The 21,956-nt window shown below is 40.4% G+C and overlaps 2 non-coding genes across 2 annotated transcripts; both read left to right on the forward strand.

The window, feature by feature from the left end:
* The first annotated feature begins 2,625 nt into the window (after positions 1–2,625).
* LOC145676246 (5S ribosomal RNA) lies at positions 2,626–2,744 on the forward strand. Its single transcript, XR_014129342.1, has one exon. It is a non-coding gene; the product is annotated as a 5S ribosomal RNA (ribosomal RNA).
* Positions 2,745–2,921: 177 nt separating this feature from the next.
* LOC145676249 (5S ribosomal RNA) lies at positions 2,922–3,040 on the forward strand. The gene has a single exon (XR_014129345.1). It is a non-coding gene; the product is annotated as a 5S ribosomal RNA (ribosomal RNA).
* Positions 3,041–21,956: the final 18,916 nt, after the last annotated feature.

Consider the following 21,956-nt stretch of genomic DNA (forward strand, 5'->3'; position numbering starts at 1 on the left):
AAAAAAAGAGAAAAAGAGCTGCACTGCCTTCAGTGTAGACATGTTCGTATTCGTAGAAAATGATTTTAGGTACACGATAGTACAGTAATCTATCTTCACATGCTTCAGATGTGAACGATACCTACACATGAAGAGGGCTCCCGAGGTTTCCTTTTCCAATAGGATGGAGCTCCACCACACTTGCAGAATGACGAGAAGTTATGTTAATAAATATATCCCAGAGTGTTTCGTAACTCGCCCTTGGTCCTAATGATGAAGCGTTCTTCAGATGGCCCCGATGTCTCCACACATGATACTATGCGACTTCTTTTCACGAGGCTCTCAAAGATCACGTTTGTGTCCTAACATTCTCTGCAGATATGACACAGCTGCGATAGCGGATCACAGAAGCCTTTCCTCTCCTTACAAGAGACGTGTTCATTCGAGTATGTGAGTAATTCGACTATCGATTAAATATCTCCCGTGTCACGATAGTAGTCACTTTCAATTCTTCTAACGAAGGTAAGAAAAAATGCTATACAAACTTCCTTTCGGTATATAAAGGATTAGGGGCCCAGAGAATATTTTCTTTCAAGAGGATACATTCTTTTTCGAACACCCTGTATATAGATCCTCTAATTATAACTGCAAACAAAATGTTGATTTTGCAATTGCTTCCATGAGAGAATATTCTGTGCACTTTCTTTCTGAAGGGCCGGGCCTAAACGTTTTCCTTAATCATTAAATTTAGTAGTTATCTACAATTACATAGTTTTCCATTGTTCTCAAAATAAAGATTTTTCTCTATGAATTGTTGAATGTTGCTAGGGATATTGAAGTAATTCTTTTTAGTGTTTTTTTCTTTACAATAATGTACTGAACGCCTGCATTAAGGAAGTTCGTGTGTCCATCTTGCAAAATGTTTCGTCTTTTTTCATGCCCACTAAGGTAAATATTCATTTTGCTCTTTTCTCTGTATGCAAACCACATTTCTTAAAGGCAACATTTTCATACAAATGTAGTACTAAAAACTTCTAATTGGCAACATCTGGGCTGCGAAGAGGAAAAAGAAAGAAATCTCGTACGTATTCGCGCGCAATTCGGAATTAGCCAATGAAAAGCACAAAAGCGGCCACCATCTCTCTCTCTTTCTTATTAACGGTTTTGTACTTTCTGCAGTTCTATCAGTGCTGCTAACCTCTTACTATATCATTGAATATGTATGTTTAGATATATATATATATATATATATATTTTTTTTTTACAAAAAATCATACTACTACGGAATAATATTAAATGCCTTTAAACCCTCATTTCTGTTTGCACTTTCTGTTACACTACCTTCCCCGAACTTCTTTCAAGTTATTAAGTGCAGAACGGGGAGTTATACATATTTACTTGCGCTTTGACAATATCTGCACATTGTGTAATAATAGGAGACGTATAAAATAAAACTATATACTAATACGTATATATATATATATATATATATATATATATATATATATATATATATACAGTACACATTCCACTATCCGAGGCTTTCCTTTTCTTTTCTTGCTGACGATAAATTACGCTTTTAGAAATGTTGTCTGAAAACAATAAGAATATGTGCAAAAAATACAATCAGAGGTAGAGGTCTTTAACAGGAAATAAGCAAGGGAGTTGAAAAATTTTTTATGCATGTAAAAAATATAGACATGAACCAACTTGTGAAATAAAAAGACCAGAAAACTACTCTTTCTAAATTATGTGTAAACTTTTTACCGAAAACGAAAGTTGCACGAAAGACTTTTTGTCCGTTTTTTGGCCTCCGGTGCTTGGGGTCCCTGATTCAATCCCAGCTCGTGCCGTGTGAACTTTGTCGTGCATAAAGACCGTGCTCATGGGTTTTCTCGGGTTTCTCCCGTTTCCTCCCACTTTCTTCATTCAGTACTCATCATCACCGTCTCCTTTAGCGTAACCGGTATAAGTATGCGACGTAAATCTAAATATTTCATTTCATTTCCCTTTTCTGCTCATACTGCTGATTATGCGCGATTATGCCAACATCCAACTCCGCGGATAATCGTGCGATTACTGTATATACAACTAATACAGATACAACTAATTATATTATCAGTTACAGTATCGGTTTTTATTTACTAATTTGCCTCACTTTATTTGCATCCCTGCAGTAAATAATTCTTATCGATAATAGTTAAAATGTATATTACATTTTAGTGCTTCACGACTGAATGATCATCTGCCTTACGTTATCTCGCAGCTGAAGAGAATGCTACACTGAAAACTACCTTGCGTTATAAAGGGTAAGTGAAACATATCTTAAAAATATCTTTCATACATTTCATTGTGTACATTAAAGAATGTAAGTTTGCCTTTTTCCTGTAATCAATACTTAATAAAGGATTTATTTTTATTTATTTATATACAATTTCATACGTGGTTCGTGATAGTAAACTCGATAGGACACAGTGGCACTATGAACATCCGAATCACTCATCATTCGAACATTCAAATATTTATTCGAATATTAGTATATTCCAAGTAATGTTAACGACGTTAATATGCTTGCCTTTATAGTTAATAATGTCAATTCTTACTTAAAACATACTTCCTTAACAGGACATTGAAGAAAAGGTAGTTGCCAACGGCCATACCATGCTGAATATACCGGTTCTCGTCCGATCACCGAAGTCAAGCAGCATCGGGCCTGGTCAGTACTTGGATGGGTGACCGCCTGGGAACACCAGGTGCTGTTGGTATACTTTTTCTAATTTTGTTTTTCACAAAGACGAATATTCTCACATCGTTCACCACGATAATTTCGTAATCATGCATTACTTAAAACAATTAGCAACGCTTTCCACGCGCTGGTCTTTTTGAGTATTCACCGACAAACCTACGTAGCTACAATAACTCACTCGAAGCCATATGCATTCGCCAACGGCCATACCATGCTGAATATACCGGTTCTCGTCCGATCACCGAAGTCAAGCAGCATCGGGCCTGGTCAGTACTTGGATGGGTGACCGCCTGGGAACACCAGGTGCTGTTGGCATCTCTTTTTCAAATTTCATTATCCTTCAAGTACGAAAATACTAGAAACATTAATTTTATAGTACTTTCAAGAGATAATTTATCAACATTATTTCATAGCGATTAATCGATATTCTAAGCGTTATACCCACTATTTCTTACACTAACAGCCTGTTTATTTGCACGGCACATTAAAATAACCTGATTTCCGATCCGTGTGCACCTACTACTATACTTAACACGGAATGTATTACCACTTTTTAAAAGTAAATTATTATGACTAAGTGTAGATCTCCGGCGAGTAAATGCCTTTCGTATACAAGCACGACACATCTCCGCTATGTGCTTTACTTTTTTACTAACAGCATATAGAAATTGGATTTCAAGGTGTTTCTACATAACAGAATGAAGCAAATTTCGTGATTTAACTCTTTCGAATAATGTGTTGGTCCTGACAAGGACCGTTTGAAATGAAAAATCTTGAAGAAGATTTTTACTTAGAGCTTGTGTACTTGGTAACAGCCTTCGTACCCTCACTTACAGCGTGCTTGGCAAGTTCACCAGGCAAAAGAAGGCGCACAGCTGTTTGGATTTCCCGGCTGGTGATAGTTGACCGCTTATTGTAATGGGCCAAACGAGAAGCTTCAGCAGCAATACGCTCGAAGATGTCATTAACAAAGCTGTTCATGATACTCATAGCTTTGCTAGATATGCCAGTGTCAGGATGCACTTGCTTCAAAACTTTGTAGATGTAAATGGCATAGCTCTCCTTCCTCCTCCTCTTCTTCTTCTTATCTCCCTTGGAGATATTCTTTTGGGCTTTACCAGCCTTCTTTGCAGCCTTTCCGCTAGTTTTTGGTGGCATGATGACTCACTCGTTCAGCAAAATGAAACAGAAACAGAAACAGAAAAGTTAAAAATAAGGACGCCCCTCGGGAAAGCCCGCGCCCTGACAGAGAGTAAGGCATCAACCATCTATCTACATGCCTCTCCTCACATGCAATTAGTAGCCTAAAGCTGGTGTCGGTGGGTGTGTCTCGCGGTTTCTATCTTTAACGAAAGACATTTACACGCGTATCTGTAGTTAAAGTGTAAATAGAAAGAAAGAAGGGTAAAATAGAAGACAGGAAAGCGCGAAAGAAGATTTTATTGTGCTGATAGAGGGATAAAAAACCTGGAAACCAGGAAAAAACCCCCTTTATCGGTCATGCTGCATGCAATAGTATTTACATGGCAAAACCACTTGAGAAGGGTGGTGAAAATCCATGTAAAAGTGTCTGTATTGATAAATTAATAAGTTATAGTTTAATTTAAATTAATAAAACCTATCTGTATGTGTGAAGCTATCTGTGTTGTCTGTATTTGGGAGGTGTTTTGTTAGTAGGGAAGACTGTTATTTTTTAACATGCAATTTGGCCGTCTTCTTGATCCTTTGGTCTGTGCTTGGGTCGTCATCTGTCTGCAGTGGTCACAGCATTCTACCTCTTCTCCTCCAGCGGTTTTTTTGCTTTCTCGCTGTTCCCCCTGCTTTTTGGCTTCTGTTTTACTGCTTTTGGCTTGGTGATGTACAGCTGACCATTCGTCGTGGTTAATGTGTTTATTGTTAGTTGAAAGATGTTCCGGGTGGCTGTAGCTATGGTTTCAGTGAGTTTTGGTCGGGCTGTTGCTGGTGTTGTGACTGTCAGTATTGAGGTGACCCATGTTATAATTTTGTTTGTTGCTTCTTCTATTGCCTTTTCTATTGCTGGTATTGGTGGTGGCTGGATGCATTCTTCTTGCGCCTGTGCGTCTCTGTTGTGTTGTTGGTTGCTGATTTGGTCCTGTCTCTGATAAGGGCCGGACGTCTTAAAGTTTTCTTCTGTAATGAACCTTTGTGTGTACTCCTGGTTAGTGGCTTTTGGTCGCTCAGGACACTCCCCGCTCCCTGTCCTGTGACCGGATTCCTTGCAGGTAGCACAGTAGTTCCTATTTATTGGCAGAGTACATGGGTCGTTATGGGAGTCACCACACCTGTGACAAACTCTCTTGTTTGTGCATTGATGTTTTAGATGGCCATATGTATAGCAGTTCCAACAAGGAAGAGGGCGTGCTTGATTTTTCGACTGTTCCACTCTGTATGTATCGGATGCAGTCTTCAGTCTGTGTGTGAGTAAATGGCTTATTTCTTCTGGGTTCGTGGAGAATAGTCGAACAAGTGGCGTTGGGCCATTTTGAGACTTTATTCTAGTTAGTGAACTAAAGTGAATATTTTGTCTCTTCAGTTCTTCTTCGAGATTCTTGAGATCTCTGTTGGCGGGAAAACCTTTTATCACACATGTGAACGTATTCTGCCTCTTTTTTGTGTTATATGACTTCTTCTTTTGTTGGTGGTTGTTTGGAACAGTGCTTGCTTCTGATTGGTTGCTTGTAGGATGGTAGCTTGAAGGGCTTCTAGTTTTTGATTGGCCTCCCTGTTGGCGGTTATAGGATCCAGTACTGTCTTCTGATTGGTTGGTTGGTGTCTTCTCAATGGTAGCTGTACATTTGCCTTGGTCCTGGTAAGAGCCGGAACATTTGGTTTTCACCTGTGTGTGTTTGGTTTCTACCTGTGTGTTATTGGTTTTCTCCCGTGTGAGTCTGGCTCTCTCCTGTGTGGAATTTGTGCTGGCTTCTTGACTTGTTGGCTTCTCACCAGTGGTCTTCTTCTTTTTGTGTTTTTTTTGAACAACTTGGAAGTCGTCATCTATTGTTTGTTCAACTGTCCCTGCATCAATTGGTGCAGTTTCAGGCTTCTCTATATGGGCCTCATCATCTTTATGTGGTTCTTCTGGTCCCTGGCTCTTTTGGTCCTCATAAGGTCCGGAGTACCGGAGTTCTTCTTCTAGATGCTGCACTTCTTCTTGGCTGCGTCTCCTTTGGAACAAAGTATTTGGACCAAAGTGTTTTGGGCGGAATATCTTGAGAAAGATCTTTCTCGCTGCTTCTGATTTGAAGAACACCTTAACTCGTCCCCCTTCTTCCATAGCATAGAACTCGCCTGGGTCCATCCTCTGGCCGATGACAGCATTTACATCTTCGTCTGCATCTTTGATGTATACAGGAGACACTTCTATGAAAGCATCTGTATCTTCTGGTTCCTCCATGTGCAGATCGTATTCATCCAACCTACTGCTCTTGGAGTCCTCTGGGTGAGTATCACATCTTTTGTTGTCAGGTTCTGCTGCATCAGCTCTCCTTTTGGGCGTCTTCTTTGGAGGGCGGGGCATAGCTCTAATAAGGGCCGGTTGCGTTTGCTAATGTGCGGACAGGAATCTCTAATTTGTGTATGGTGCTTCTCTATGCTTTCCCAAAGAGATAATATTGCGTTCCCGTCAGCCGACTGTCGCCAAAGGCTGTTCAACCTATATGGCCAGCGCGAAGCTTGACTCACAATAGGGGGTCCAGCCGACGGAAAACAATGCTTATTTCTCCAGGAAGCTGTGTGTGTAAATGTGTTGTATCAGTTTTCTCTTTATTGACACAACTCTTCTCTAATGTTTACTCTTTAAACAAAGAGTAAGCTCTTGTTTACTGCTGTCCACACCTTCGTTAACACCGCAAGGTTTCCCGGTGTGTCACGGCGTCTTCTACTGCGACAAACTGCATCTTCAAATCTTCTCCAACGCAGTATTCTTGATGTGTCCGCCGATTTATCGACTTCATTTAAATTACAGTACGTGTTTCAATTCGCGCCAACTGCCTTGCTTTTCATTTGATGCACTCGGGTGCACGCTTGAAGTAGTAACAAAACTGACTTGATTCATGGGAGGCCGCAATTTTTCCTCTCATCTTATTACGAAAGAATATTGAACAATGTCTGGTCGCGGCAAAGGTGGAAAAGTCAAGGGAAAGAGCAAGTCCCGCTCCAGCAGGGCTGGCCTTCAATTCCCAGTAGGCAGAATCCATCGTCTTTTGCGAAAGGGTAACTATGCCGAACGAGTTGGTGCTGGCGCTCCCGTGTATTTGGCTGCAGTCATGGAATACCTGGCAGCTGAAGTTCTTGAGTTGGCAGGCAACGCTGCTCGTGACAACAAGAAGACTAGGATTATTCCACGTCATCTGCAGTTAGCTATCCGTAACGACGAGGAATTAAACAAGTTGTTGTCTGGAGTTACAATCGCTCAGGGTGGTGTTTTGCCCAACATTCAAGCTGTACTTCTGCCCAAGAAAACTGAGAAGAAGGCATAAATGTAAGACCTATATCTCATACAAATCGGCCCTTATGAGGGCCACAAACCCCTTTATAGAGGAGATTTACGATTGAAATGAATTGTTTTCGATATACAGACTCATCAAAAGTGTCTGAGATAGTTGCTTAGTTTCATTCGAAATTCTCGCTGCTATTCGATTAATTAGTATATGTGTAGTCGTCGATCGTAATTGAAGCCCATAGGAAGTCACACTAACTTTAGAATACTCCAAACAGCGATGTGCTTAGTTCCCACTACATTATTAATTATAAGATCATTACCTTTTGTATTGTCGCTAGCTACATTTTTTTGATATTTGCGTACATCGGGCTCATATTACCCAGAGGACAGGACAGTCGAGCCCAGATTCTCAGCAATGGAAGAAAACCTCATACCACATATTCTCATGTACTTCATGCTAGACAAAGGAATTTCCAACATTCTTAAAGCACTCATGTTTCTCTCTTGCGTTGGCTTGGCTGAAATTACTCTGTTCAATATGTTCTCGACATTTATTATTGTTCATTACTATGCCCCAATGACATCATGAACAGAGCGGATCAGAAAACTTTCCTAAATTTCTTTTGCAACATAGTAATGACATTAAATGCACACTTAAGTACGATTTATTCTTTGCAAGGTCGATATTCATATTTGTGTGATATGTGTTATATGTATATGGTTTGTAATACGCAACTACTCTTATTCTCTGATCTCAGAACTCATTTGCTACTGTGCCCAACGAGCGAGCCTAGGTTTCTTGTAACTACTGCCTTTCTTTAGTAAATAATGTGAAGTATACAATGCATTAACCTACATCTCATATTTGTATTACTCTTTATTTTAGTAACCCGCTACGAAGTGTCATTAATTTACATGTAAATCACAATAGACACTACCGCAAAAGAAAGAAATCGAACCCAAGACCACGTAAACAAGATAAAGGACAAGATTCAGGTTTCTAACGCATTATTCGCCCCTCACAGCACAGTATAGAAGTTGTATAAGCCTCTATACGTACATCCTACTGTCAGAACAGAAATTCCGACTTGCGTTTCGCATCTCTCATGCTCGCTACTTCCAACAAATCGCCAATTTCCAACCAGAACCCCTTCTCCAGCATTAATACTGCTACATGATATGAATACGTATACATGAACGTACATAATGTAAAAAAAACGTATGATTTTCTCAAATTAATCTCTCTACGTCTGTAATTTAGTGTGCATCAAAAGGCTTTAATGTAGTTACACGAATTCTTATAATCTAACAGAAAATCGCACAAAGTAAATCTTTCCCTTTATATAAATTTGTTGGCTCTGAAAAGAGCCGTTTATGCCAATTTTATATCCAAAATAGGAGGAACCCCAACTTAACCTCCGAAACCGTACAGGGTTCTTCCTTGCCTCTTCAAGGCATACACAACATCCATAGCTGTCACTGTCTTCCTCTTGGCGTGTTCTGTGTATGTAACAGCATCTCTGATTACGTTCTCCAGGAATACTTTCAATACTCCTCGGGTCTCTTCATAAATGAGACCAGAGATACGCTTCACACCACCACGGCGAGCAAGACGCCTAATAGCGGGTTTGGTGATACCCTGGATGTTGTCACGAAGAACTTTACGGTGGCGCTTGGCACCTCCTTTGCCAAGACCCTTGCCTCCTTTTCCACGTCCTGTCATTTCGATATGTTACTGCTTCGCTCACCACACACGAGAAATACAAGCCCAAGCAGCCCAAGACTCGTGGTTTTGTTCCTTCGATCATGCAGGGAAAGCACGGAGGAAAAACACAAAACGTGTCTAAGCCAATGAGAACTGTCCTTTTCGACTGACTTTATCCAATGAGAAATAGCTTGATTTAACGGTTTTGCTCTTTATATAACTTGACTTCATTCAGCGCGCAATTCAATCATTCATTCAGGACGGAAGCTAAAGCAACTCCACACGGATTGAGAGAAGCAAGCGGTCTCCACGCGTAGAGAAGAATCAGCACACAGGACCACACGAGTCTTTGGAACTGGCAGTGACCGGATAGCTCGCGCTTAATTAGTGATAGTGATAGTGACAGTGTCGTTCAGCGCCGAGTGATAAAGCCACATCCTGTTATGCTAGCTGTCTGAGACTACAGACCAAGACACAACAACCAACTGGTTCTTCTCAGAGCCACAACAGACTTCCTAACTTTACTGACAATCGACTTGGACAGCACTGATCCTATGGATAGTACTCGTCCGGCTCTTATCAGGGCCACCGACTTATGACGTGACCAGGATTGATCGGTTCTTCTCAGAACGGGTCCTTCCGGCTCTTATTAGGGCCACACCTCAGACATAAACTGACTGAACAAAGGATTGTACAGCTCTTGTTAGAGCTGTACCTTCCGGCTCTTTTTAGGGCCAGCGACGAGCTAAATTATTATTTCTCCCTCCCCGACAGAATTGACGACTCACGCACCGAAAGGATTAGTTTGGACTATCAGCTCTCCTGTCCCTCTTGAGTGACCGAGCTTAGAGTAGGCACTCTCGTATGTACAGGCCTTGCCGACAGTCGGAGCGCGAATAGGCTAAACTGATCCCAACGGGACGTCACTATAGGACCCCAACACTAACACTAACACACACACACAACACAGTTGCTCTGGATACCTTGCGGTGTTATACCAAGGAGCCACTTATACACACAAAAACAAATTAATACAGACCCTCTCACCCCTCACCCTAACTGGAAGCGAAGCATACACACACTGAGCTACTGCCTACCTTAAAGAAAGAAACAAAATGAAGCCACACAGGAACACCAGAAGTAGAAGCCAGGCGAGCAAGGAAATGCCCAAAGACGAACAGCAACCAGCAAGAAGAAAACAACGAAATCCCGCACAGACTACACCGGAGAGGAACATGCAACCTACACCGGAACGAGACCCGCCGTCGGATGACGATCTGCCACCAGACGCTACTTTCTCTCCTACAACGGGATCACCTAACTCCAGCTACTCGGAAGCCTTGAAATCTCCTAGCTCACCATCGCATCTAGCCCATTCACCTACCAATAAAACAAGACGCACGAACACCAGAAGTGAATACAACTGCAGCTACAGGGACATTCCTATAACAGCACAGGCGCGGATCCGCCCCACAGCAATCGGCAACCAAGATGGGAGAAAGACCAGCGAACTGATGATACATGACAATCACATAGAAACCTCAGTACCACAAGAGGAGACTAGAGGAAACACACTCAACCCAACGAAGAAAAACACGAAATCCCTCCACCCGAGAGAAGGACCATCTAGCACAGGCGACAACGAGACAAACGAACTCAACAGCCAACAGAGACCTCAAAGCAAGCAAAACAATGTACACAATTCACATGAACGAAGGATCTTCTCTATTGCTATTTTCAACCCAGACCCTCGAAAGACGAACCCAATAACACTAAAGAAAAAGTTTGCAGAAATTAAACCAGCCATCAAAGCCACTATATACAACCTCAATAGAAACAACGGTGTGAAACTAATCTTCAATACTAAAGAAGACAAGACTAAGTTTCTGGATGGATTTACAGTGACGGACTTTGGGCCCAATGCTCAATGGAACACTAATGACTACACAAAACGAACCAACCTGCCACCACAGACGCCACAAGCCACTTTTACATGCGTAGTCCGAGGAGTCCCTGTTCACTTAGACATCGCAGAAATTAAAGAAGATATGATGGAACAACGAATACAATTCACCAATGTTACACGAATGAAATCTGATAGAGGGCCTATCCCACTTCTGAGGATTTTCTCTAGAGACCCAGAGACCATAAACTCACTTATTACCAACGGAATAAATATTGGGATAGCAAGATATAAAGTAGAGAACTCGAAAACCACTGGACGCCCTACACCATGCACACGATGTTTCTCATACGGCCACCACGCAACCAGATGCAACAACGAGGTCACGTGCTACAAATGCGGGAAGAAACACTCACCAAGAACATGCAACTCAGAGGCCACGAAGTCATTCTGCGCAACATGCACAGCTAAAGGACACAGAACCGGAAGTAGCAACTGCCCTGCAAGGCCATACCAGAATGAAGACCACCAAATAAAGAAAGTTATTACACTGCCTAACCAGCAAGACCTCAACAAGGAAACCAGTAATAATGAAGAACACACAGAACCCATAGATGACGAAACGCCACCAGAACATACTACACTGGAGGATACAATGGAGGATCTAAAAAACAAGATACTGCAACTTCAAGACAACATTCTTACATGGGTGAGTAGCACCCTCACTCTAATTCACAAAGATAAGCCCAAGGAACTGATAGACATACTTAGAAGAACAACAGAAGATATATTCAGCGAAAAAATAAACATTATGACTTCCAGAGAAGGCTTTTTGTACGTTGGAAAACAGTACTACCACAGAAACAAAAAACAGAAACCCCACTATAACAAAGATGACTTCACAAACTCACCAGATCCATCTGATGATGAACAATAAAAAGGAGAAGATCAGCAGTAAGCTCCGAATGATGCTCTTCAACATCGAGGGGGCTCGCCAAAAAACTGCAGAACTAACACAATACGCAAGGGACCACAACATCCACATTATAATACTAAATGAAACAATGCTCCGGAAGAACAACTCACTTCACATTCCAGGCTACAATACAGTCCGGCACGATAAAACACAGGCAATAAAAGCTAATGGTGGCACGGCCATATTAATAAAACAGGGCATCAACTACACGGAATATCCTATACCTCCAGATATCAAATGTGACTCCCAAACCCCCATCCTGATCCAAATCCACACAGAAAATCCTTTCTACCTAGCCACACTATATAACTCACCAAACCTAAACGTTGAAAACTCCTTCCCCATCCTAAACTACCTCTCCCAGTTCAGAAGAATTATCGTAGCCTCGGACATAAACAGCCAGCACCAGCTAATAGAAGACCCCATTACCAACAACAATGGAAGAAAGTTAATCGAATATCTAGCCATGACCACATGGATGAATGCCAGAATTCCTGGACCTACCAGGAAAGCACGCAGAATTAACGAAATAGACACCAAGCCCGACAAAATTCTCACGTCACCCCAAATGCTACCAAAAACCGAGTGCCATGCTCCCGACTTCGCCACCGGGTCGGACCATGCCATAATCCCTTTCACAATACATGGGACGCACATAGAAGAAATAAACACAAAAACAATATATAGATATGACAAAACGAACTGGGAAGACTTCAGGAACACAATTAGTGACCAAATAATCAACTTACAAATAGACGCAACCCCGGAATCAATAGAAGCAGCTAATCAACGTCTCACCGAAGCAGTACAAGCAGCTATAGAAGAACACATTCCAACATCTTGCATCAACCCCCAGGAAGAAAGGCTTCCAGAAGACATCATAACCAAAATCAAAGAGAAAAGAGAACTTCATCGGATACATAAGATCCACCCAAACCCAAATACAAAAAACGCCATTAATAGGCTACAACGGGAAATAAAAGAAGACATCATCAGACACAATGAATCAAAAATAAACAGAATATGTAGTCACCTCGAGGAATTACAAAGAAGTAATCCGAGAAAGTTCTGGAAAACCATCAAAATGAGGTACAGCCGCCGCACAGCAAACCCCAACCCGCACAAGATAGACAACAGAGACTTACCAACTGTAAATGATAAACTACAGTATTTCGAAGACATTATGAGGAGAAAATATGCTCGAGCCACCAACGCAACAGCACAACAAAGAGACATAGAAAACCGAGCACATCTCATTACCAATATTATTAACCACCATCAAAACCTGATAGAGGCTGACAAGCTCGACAAACACCCAGGAGATCACAACATACTACTAAAAGATATCACACATGAAGAAGTAATTAATGTTCTTAGAAAGAAAAAATGCACTGCTCCAGGTCCGGATAGGATCACCGCTCTCCATATCAAGAAATCCCCGGAAACTCTCACCCGCAAACTCACAGAACTATACAACGCCACTCTAGCCACTGGGTATATACCAACAACGTGGAAGCAAGCACACACCATACTAATCCTGAAGCCAGGGAAGCCACCCACACTCTCCAATAGTTATAGACCTATCACGCTCACACCCACCTTCTCCAAGCTCATAGAGAAAATAATAGTAAACAGGATTCACGCATACATGGACGAGAGTAAACAACTTAATAAACAACAGGCAGGTTTCAGACCAACATACAACACAATCCAACACACCATAAGAATATTCAATGACGCTCAGGAAGCCTTCAAACGGAAGCACAAATTAGGAGCCATGTTCTTTGACCTGAGCAGTGCATTTGACACTGTGTGGCACGAGGGGCTCTTGTATAAGCTGACAAACCTCAACCTCCCAACAACAATAATACGATGGATCTACTTCTTCCTTAAAAACCGGGAAACAAGACTTAAATTCCAAGATAAGCTGTCGAACCCCATTCCCATAGAGAGAGGCGTTCCTCAGGGATCCACTCTTGCACCACTCTTATACATCGTGTATGTTAACGACACTCCAAAAAACGATAACACTCAGCTGGCATTATACGCAGATGACACGGCCTACTGGACCACATCCCGCATCACCAAGAACATTCTAACTAAGCTAGAAAAACAAGCAGACAGTTTCTCCAAGTGGTGTAAGGAGTGGCATCTGGAGATGAACTCTGCCAAGACTCAGCTACTCATATTATACCCAACAGCCAAAGGCACCAGGAAAAATAAAAACAGAACCATTAAAGTCAACAACGTACGGATCAAGCCTCAAAACAATGCCACCTACCTAGGAATCACGTTCAACAACAGACTGAGTCTACACCAACATACTAAGAAACTAAAAAGTAAAGCAATTAAAATCATGCATTTACTTAAACCAATTCTGAAAAACGCCAACAACACAGCTCAGGTTAACTCAAGAATCTACAAAACGATTATAAGATCTAATCTCACCTACGGCTCCCCACTCTTCACTAAGCAAGACGTCGAAAGACTGAAACGTACGGAAAGGTACTGGATAAGAATAACGATGGGAGAAACACACACAGATGAGGCATATCAAATATATAAACTCAAAAAGCTCAACGAGTTCATATCATATCTAAACAGAAAGTTCGCCAATAGATTGATTGCATCAAATTTTTTCAAAGAACACTACGCAACAATACCAAATACAGAAAACCCCAACACCATTATCGAAACACTAGCAAACATCGCTAAAAACTAAACTAAACCAAACTATTAAAAAAAAAAAAAAAAAAAAGTTTTTGGACTCAGTGGCGGAGCTTACGGGCTTGAGCGCCTCAACACTGGATTACGGCCAAGCTGTTCTACAGGGAAGATCAAGAAGAAAGATAAATAAACAACGCTAGCTTCCAGTAGAAATCCGATACCTTTAATCCCAACTCCTATTCACATACCCAATCCATAGGCCCGCTAACTAGCACCACAAAAACAAAACACAAATAACACCATGGACAAAGTAGCCCTACTGGCTAGACGTCCTTCCCATGCTGGGAAAACAGACTTTGACTTTGACTTTGACTTTGAGCGCGCAATTATTTGAAACAAGTCGTGACAGTTGCAATGGCACGTACCAAGCAGACAGCTAGGAAATCTACTGGAGGCAAAGCTCCTCGAAAGCAGCTTGCCACCAAAGCTGCAAGAAAGAGTGCTCCAGCTACCGGTGGAGTGAAAAAGCCCCATCGTTACAGGCCTGGTACTGTGGCTCTCCGAGAAATTCGTCGTTACCAGAAGAGCACTGAATTGCTCATCCGCAAGCTGCCCTTCCAACGACTCGTCCGAGAAATTGCACAAGATTTCAAGACAGATCTTCGCTTCCAAAGCTCAGCTGTCATGGCTTTACAGGAGGCAAGTGAAGCTTACCTTGTAGGGCTTTTCGAAGACACCAACTTGTGTGCTATTCACGCAAAGAGAGTCACAATCATGCCTAAGGACATTCAGCTTGCTCGCCGCATCCGTGGGGAACGTGCTTAAGTTTGAAGTTCTGGCACTGAGTTCAAAAACGGTCCTTTTTAGGACCAATACACTACTTAGAGATGCTGTTATCCTAACAAGGATCTTGTCCATACTTGTTATCTTTTTTTTTTAAATTCTCACGCCGTATGTTGCATAGTTAATACATCTACCTTCGTTTTCCTGTCGTTTCGTATATCATCCTATCTTTCAAGTATATTCTTTAGTTTTCCCCTATGTTTACCGATTGATTATCTTCGTTTTATGTGGTCAAGGGTTCGATTTTGCCATATGTTGCATAAGTTAACTTCGATTCAACCACTGTTTGCCCTTCTCAACGTTATTAATCTGATAGAACTCGCAGGCGAAATATGTACTTCTTCCAAGGTAGCAAAAGTAATATTATTTTGTCAGAGGTCGCTGCTGTTGAATGCAAACGTTAAACTAAACTTTCTTTAAGTGTCTGTTTGTACTTAACATCAGTTCAATTGTACACCTACATTTCTGCTGGTGTTACTATTTTTCTTTATAGCAATATTACGAATTATAAGACGGTATCCGTGGTTATTAGCGTGTTCCCTTTTCCTAACACTTTCTCATTACACCAGTATTTCCATCATTCATTAGGCGTAATCACCCGTCTCCTTTATCATAAAAATCATAATAGTACGACGTTAAATTGAAACATAGTCTACTTCACTTTCACGAGTTGTAATAAGTTCGAACATTTCTTTCACCCCAGCCTTGAAAAGAGTTGATTTTAGTTTAGTGTCCCTTTCAGCAGCAAGGCTGTTTCAAACGTGGACCTACTTATTAACGTGCAATGCGAAACATTTGAGCTCCCACCGAGAATCGAACCCAGTCAGCCTGCAAAAGTTTTTCTAACAAATGCATTAAGTGCGTTTTCTGTACTGTTTCGCTACTTGAAGATAGGAACAAGGAAAAAGTAAGTGATCACAAATTGACATTACGTAATGTGTTCCCCATTTTTTTTCGAGTACACCATTCTTGACACCCGTGAAAGCTTTCTTTCCCCACCCTCAATTCCCCTCTGTTATAAAGCACTTACATCAAGAAGTGCTTCGGTTAAAAAGAAAACTCAAAGTCCCTTGCGTGTATACTATACATTGCTATGAATGAACATGTGATAATGATAGGAAAAGCACAATTTTACTCTTCTCAAAGTATTTGATGGCTCTAAAAAGAGCCGTTTTAAAATGTCAGATGATTTACTGACACATTTACTTCTTCTTTGGTGCAGCCTTCTTAGCACTTTTCGGTTTTGCTGTAGCCTTCTTTGGCTTCGGGGCCTTTGGCTTCTTGGGAGTTTTTGCCTTCTTCACTTTAGATGGTGATTTCTTAGGTTTGGGAGCAGCAGCCTTTTTCTTTTCACCAGTCTTCTTGGGACGTTTAGCTGCTGGCTTTTTCGCAGGCTTCTTCTCCTTTGATGCTGATCGTTTCGCCTTGGTTGAAGATCCACCTTCAGGCTTCTCCTTCAGCGATGAAGCACTAAGCTTAAACGATCCAGATGCACCTTTTCCCTTGGTCTGAACCAAAGACCCAGAAGCAACTGCACTTCTCAAGTATTTCTTGATAAATGGAGCAAGCTTCTCGGCATCCACTTTGTAGTTCTGAGAGATGTATTTCTTAATAGCTTGCAGTGAACTTCCTCCCCTTTCCTTCAAATTCTTGATGGCGTTGTTCACCATTTCTGATGTTCTTGGATGAGAAGGTGTTGTTTTTGGTTTCTTAGGCTTTGCAGACTTCTTAGGAGAAGCCTGTGCCGGGGCTGCAGGTGCTGATGCCGTATCTGCCATTGCTTTCTGCAATAAACTCAACGATACTGAAGAATGAAATTTTCGCTAGCAGGCAGCGTTGAGTTTGGTTACGGAGCGCGGACCGGATAGAAAGCACTTGCTGAGGCGGGCTGAGGTAAACAGAAGTTCGTAGTTGCCACAACGATAAGTGTGTTTCCTTCTATTTTGATAAACGATTTTTTTCAGGTATTCAATGAATGCACCAGATCCTATTCTTCCTTACTGGCTAGAAGAAACTTTATTCCACATAACTCAAAAGGCATTTGTTTTTATTCGCTTTTCTATTTTATGTTTCAGTCATTGCTAAGTCGGTCACACTACTTTTTCACCCTCCTTGTGCTTATAATTTTCATAATTTAACATGGAAATACTTATCAATAAATAATTATATTACCATGGTAATTAACTTCAATCCTTCCTGTGATTATACGCAAAGTACCATCTTCGTACTGCTTACTATAGTTCAATGAAGGGAATCTATAAAGTAACGCGTGTCGCACACATCTGCCTTGCAAACTCCCTGGCCTACTTCCAATGTATAGACTTTTATTTCAAATCCTGATTTAATTTCATAATTTTCTGTAGATTTTAACATTTTATTACCCAGCTTCTTAATACGAATGACAATCAAGCCTAAATATTTATTCCCTTTAACTTTATTTTTCTTTTTTATTTTGTGCCTTGTTTCATATTTGTTCTTACGTTAGCAATTAACGCACTTACCGTAGTTATGTATGAACAGGTTGTTTCTATATTTATTTTATTCCAAATAAATTAAATATATATACGGATTATTTTATGGTAGTTGATATTTTCTGTTGTTTCCTACGTGAATTGAGGAAACGCACGGACTTTCGCCTAATTCTTGTGCTACTTTCATATGTCTGTATCTGTCGAATGCTGTCGATCTGTCGAAATGTGTATTACTATCTGTCGATTCATCGAGTGAACTGAATTCGTTAACCATTTCACCAGGCGCGCATGCATTTTTTTTTCTTCTAAGGGATCCAAGCTTCGGGGGGCAAGGTTCCAATACTACAAGCCACTATGTCTATATACTATTATTCTGCATTCGAAAACACGATAAATATTCCACTTACTTTTTCACAAAAACATGATACAGACAGAGTACAGATGAAGTGTAAGATCAGATTTATATTGATGATACATCAATATTTTCCCTGTTAATAACTACATTTAATGAGAAAGTCTGCAAATGTATGTTCACTTAGGAACTTTTGCGAGGAGTCCGCACCCGGTGGACACCCCGTGAGTACGCCTCTGCACTTGACTATACTTCGAATTATACTGCAAACAGTTGTATTTTAGTTTCCCCGTTTAGTTCATCGATATCATTAACACAAAGAAAATAGATGTTATAGATGCGTATTCTCAGTTCTCGCTTTATATCCGGACGTCTGCAAAAATCTACTCCTTTTCTTTCTTTCACGCATCCACCAAACTAACAATGATTTGTATTATAATATTTGCGCATAAAATGTATATCTCATACCTTCCATGTTCTCAAGTATTCATAGACAAAAACGGTTACTTTCTGCGAACAAATTGTCCAAACACAGTGCAAATGTCATCTATAGATTGTCCTGGTTCCGTCTGCGTGTACATAACAATGCGTCATAATCATACATTGCACATTAAGGATATCAATTAATCTTCACAAATTCCTAGATATGCCTGGCAAAAGTTCCGCGTGTTGTAAGGATATTACATTTGTACTACCGACAAGGTGGTATCTTCCAACATTGAAGTTCAATAAACCCCAAATGTGTCGGTTATAGTATTTGATTTCTTGTCTCATTGTTTGCGTCAGAGATGTCTTCTCAAGTTAGGATTTACGATACATACAGGATGAGTTGTATATATTGTTGCTGCCAGCTCTATATTAATCCCATATTTGTAAACGAATAAAAACAGTATTCTAATTATAACAATGTGCTCACAATTAATTTTATTCTTAATTGTTATACGTATTGTTGATTAAAAATGAAAATGTTGCTAAGTGAATTTTATTAATATTTTCTGTTGCGTGATATAGGAAGTGAGTGAAATATTGGAGGAATATAGTGTGCGTAGCAGATGATGTGCAGTGGCTTTGGATCGCCTGTGATAAGGTAAGGCATTTGCTATTTTAATTAACGCATTTTATATACTGTAATCCTAATTATTTTTATGTGAATGTGCTTACTACTTGTGTATTCAGTGGGACCGATGTTTTAATATGTATGGTCAAGCAGTGTCGAGCCTGGTCAGTGTGTGGATAGGTGACCATTTTTTGTAAATCGATAACATTTAACTTTGTAAACACGGATGAAGTAGAAGTATATTTATTTTATTTTTTACCTCAAATATGTAGGACACTTCTCCTTTGTACATCAATTATTATTATTAGTTCAACTTGTTTACAAGTTAAATGAAAAGAATAGTCGTTATCGTGTGATGATTGTGCTCATTAGGCTAAAGAAGACTCGTGATAAGAAAGAAAAGAAGAACGGTGCTCAAGTTTCGTCACAGCATATTCTCAAAAATTTACAGGCAAAATTCAGTGTTCTGCATGAAAAGGCATATTTGTACGAAAAAAAAAAATTCTGCAGACGACAGAATTAAATAAAGTAATACACATGTATTTTAGAGTTACTGGTGTAAAATCATTACAAGTGCTTTGCCAGGTGGCCAATAAAAAGCACGAATACTATTTAAGGGAGCCAAAACAGGAGAAAGCTGGGGGCCTGAGCGATAGCAAGAATGTGCGTCCAAAGTGAACAGGAGCGAAGGCGACGCGGGTATACGTATAAGCAAGGGTAGTGGAAACCAGTTAGTTTTCGAGTTTCAATAGCACTTGTCATGCATCCATACTAGTAGCGCCCCGCTTGTAAACATTAAGTACACTATGCAAGAATACACCGCCGGTGGAAAATAGTACCTAATACAGTTATCTTTCATATATACTGACTTATTTTACAGTAGTAACCCAACACTAGTAAACGTAAAATAAAAGTGTATAACTTTATATTTAATTCTATCGCCTGGCTTAGTTTTTCACCTGTAAGATGTACTTATTTAGAGCAAGTTTCTTAACTAGCAAATTAAACCGAGAACCACAGCAACCATATATATATTCTTATGATGTACTTTTCTTTGAGTGGTGTTCTCTGTCTATTGAATAACATTTTCTCAGTTTAATGCTAGCAAAAAACAAAACAAAATCAAAGTGTTTCTATATAAATTTAGTTCACCGTGTTGTAATATCACATGGAATTGAAAAACGAATAGTCGAACCTCTGCTATCTCGATCAAACTTCTCAGGATGATATACTGACTTACCGCAGAAGTTCGACTGAATACGTTTCTCAGTTCCATGGGAGAACCTGGAGAAGCAAAAGCCTGCGCAACGGAAAATACTAAATAAACTTGTAGAGCAGGTCAAGATGTATCATCATGCCAAGTTTCATTCAGATCAGAGAAGTTTGGCTGCAGCCATTTTCATTACAAAGCACAAAATGGATGGTCCCTAATCTCGAGAATCTTCACAATTGTCGACGAGTTGAACTGCACTCATCTGATCAAAATCAAACTTAAAATGACAGTTCACTTTCAACTGTTAAATAATATGATATGCAGGCTTCTGCTTTCCTAGTTACAGTCTATCCACTGTGGTATGCATATTAGTAGAAATGTGAGAGTGCATATTTATTAAAGATTTGCTTCAAAAAGCGATGAAAGACATAGGCATTGCCGCGGGCGGTGATAACAAGATGCCGGAAAACGAACAAGCAGAAAGAATATGGGCTGAAGAAGTGTAAACGACGACGCGGCGGCCCGTAAAGGTGTTGCCGTCCTATTAAATGAATAATATCAAAAGAAAGAAAAAAAAAGTAAAAAATTTCGCGCTCGTAATCAAGACAGAAAGCAACTAAAGGAAATCTTTGTTTTACGTCCCACGTTATGCCGCTTAGGCTAAAAGAGGCGCTGATTATGAGAAATGATTGAAATGGTGGTGGAATGAAGAAAGTGGGAGGAAACGGGAGAACCCCGCGGTAACCCACCGCACATAGTTTTTGTCCACCATAAAGTTAACTTGGCGGGGGCTCAAGACAGAAAGACGGTTGCAAAAACAAATAAACGATGTTGCATCCCGTAAAAATGTTCGCGACCTATGAAATCAATATTTTTTCTTAAAGAAAAAAAAAGAATTAAAAAGAGAAAAAAAGGTCAAAATTTCGCGCTCGCTTCGCTCGCGATCAGCAGAGAAAAGAGGACGTGACGCACCCCTAAAAGTGTTGGCGACCGATTGAATAAATATTGTGGGTAAAAAAAAAAAAAAAAAAAAAAAGTCAAAAATTTCGCGCTCGCTTCGCTCGCGATCAGCACAGAAAGAAGGACGTGACGCGCCCCTAAAGGTGTTGGCAACCGATTCAATACATATTGTCGGTAAAAAAAAAAAAAAAAAAAAAAAAAAAAACGCTCGCTTCGCTCGCGATCGACATGAAAAAGGCAACGACGTGACGCCCCGTAAAATTGTCGGCGACCTATTCAATCAATATATTCGGTTGAAAAACAAAGTCAAAAGTTTCCCAATCGCTTCCCTCCCGATCGACATAAAAAAAAGGCAACCCCTTCACCTCTCCTTATGCATTCATCAGTAAACATACAACCATAGATCACAATACCACTCACATCACCTATCAGTTCTCCACGTCCATCAAGATCCAATCATCGCCCTGGCCCTTTATGATGATACACAACATTACATGTTATTGTGTGCATTGCCCCGCGTTACAATACATGACCAAAAAAAAGAGAAAAAGAGCTGCACTGCCTTCAGTGTAGACATGTTCGTATTCGTAGAAAATGATTTTAGGTACACGATAGTACAGTA

The sequence above is a fragment of the Thermobia domestica genome, chromosome 18, assembly GCF_964235325.1.
Source record: "Thermobia domestica chromosome 18, izTheDome1.hap1.1, whole genome shotgun sequence".
NCBI classification, from domain to species: Eukaryota; Metazoa; Arthropoda; class Insecta; order Zygentoma; family Lepismatidae; genus Thermobia; species Thermobia domestica.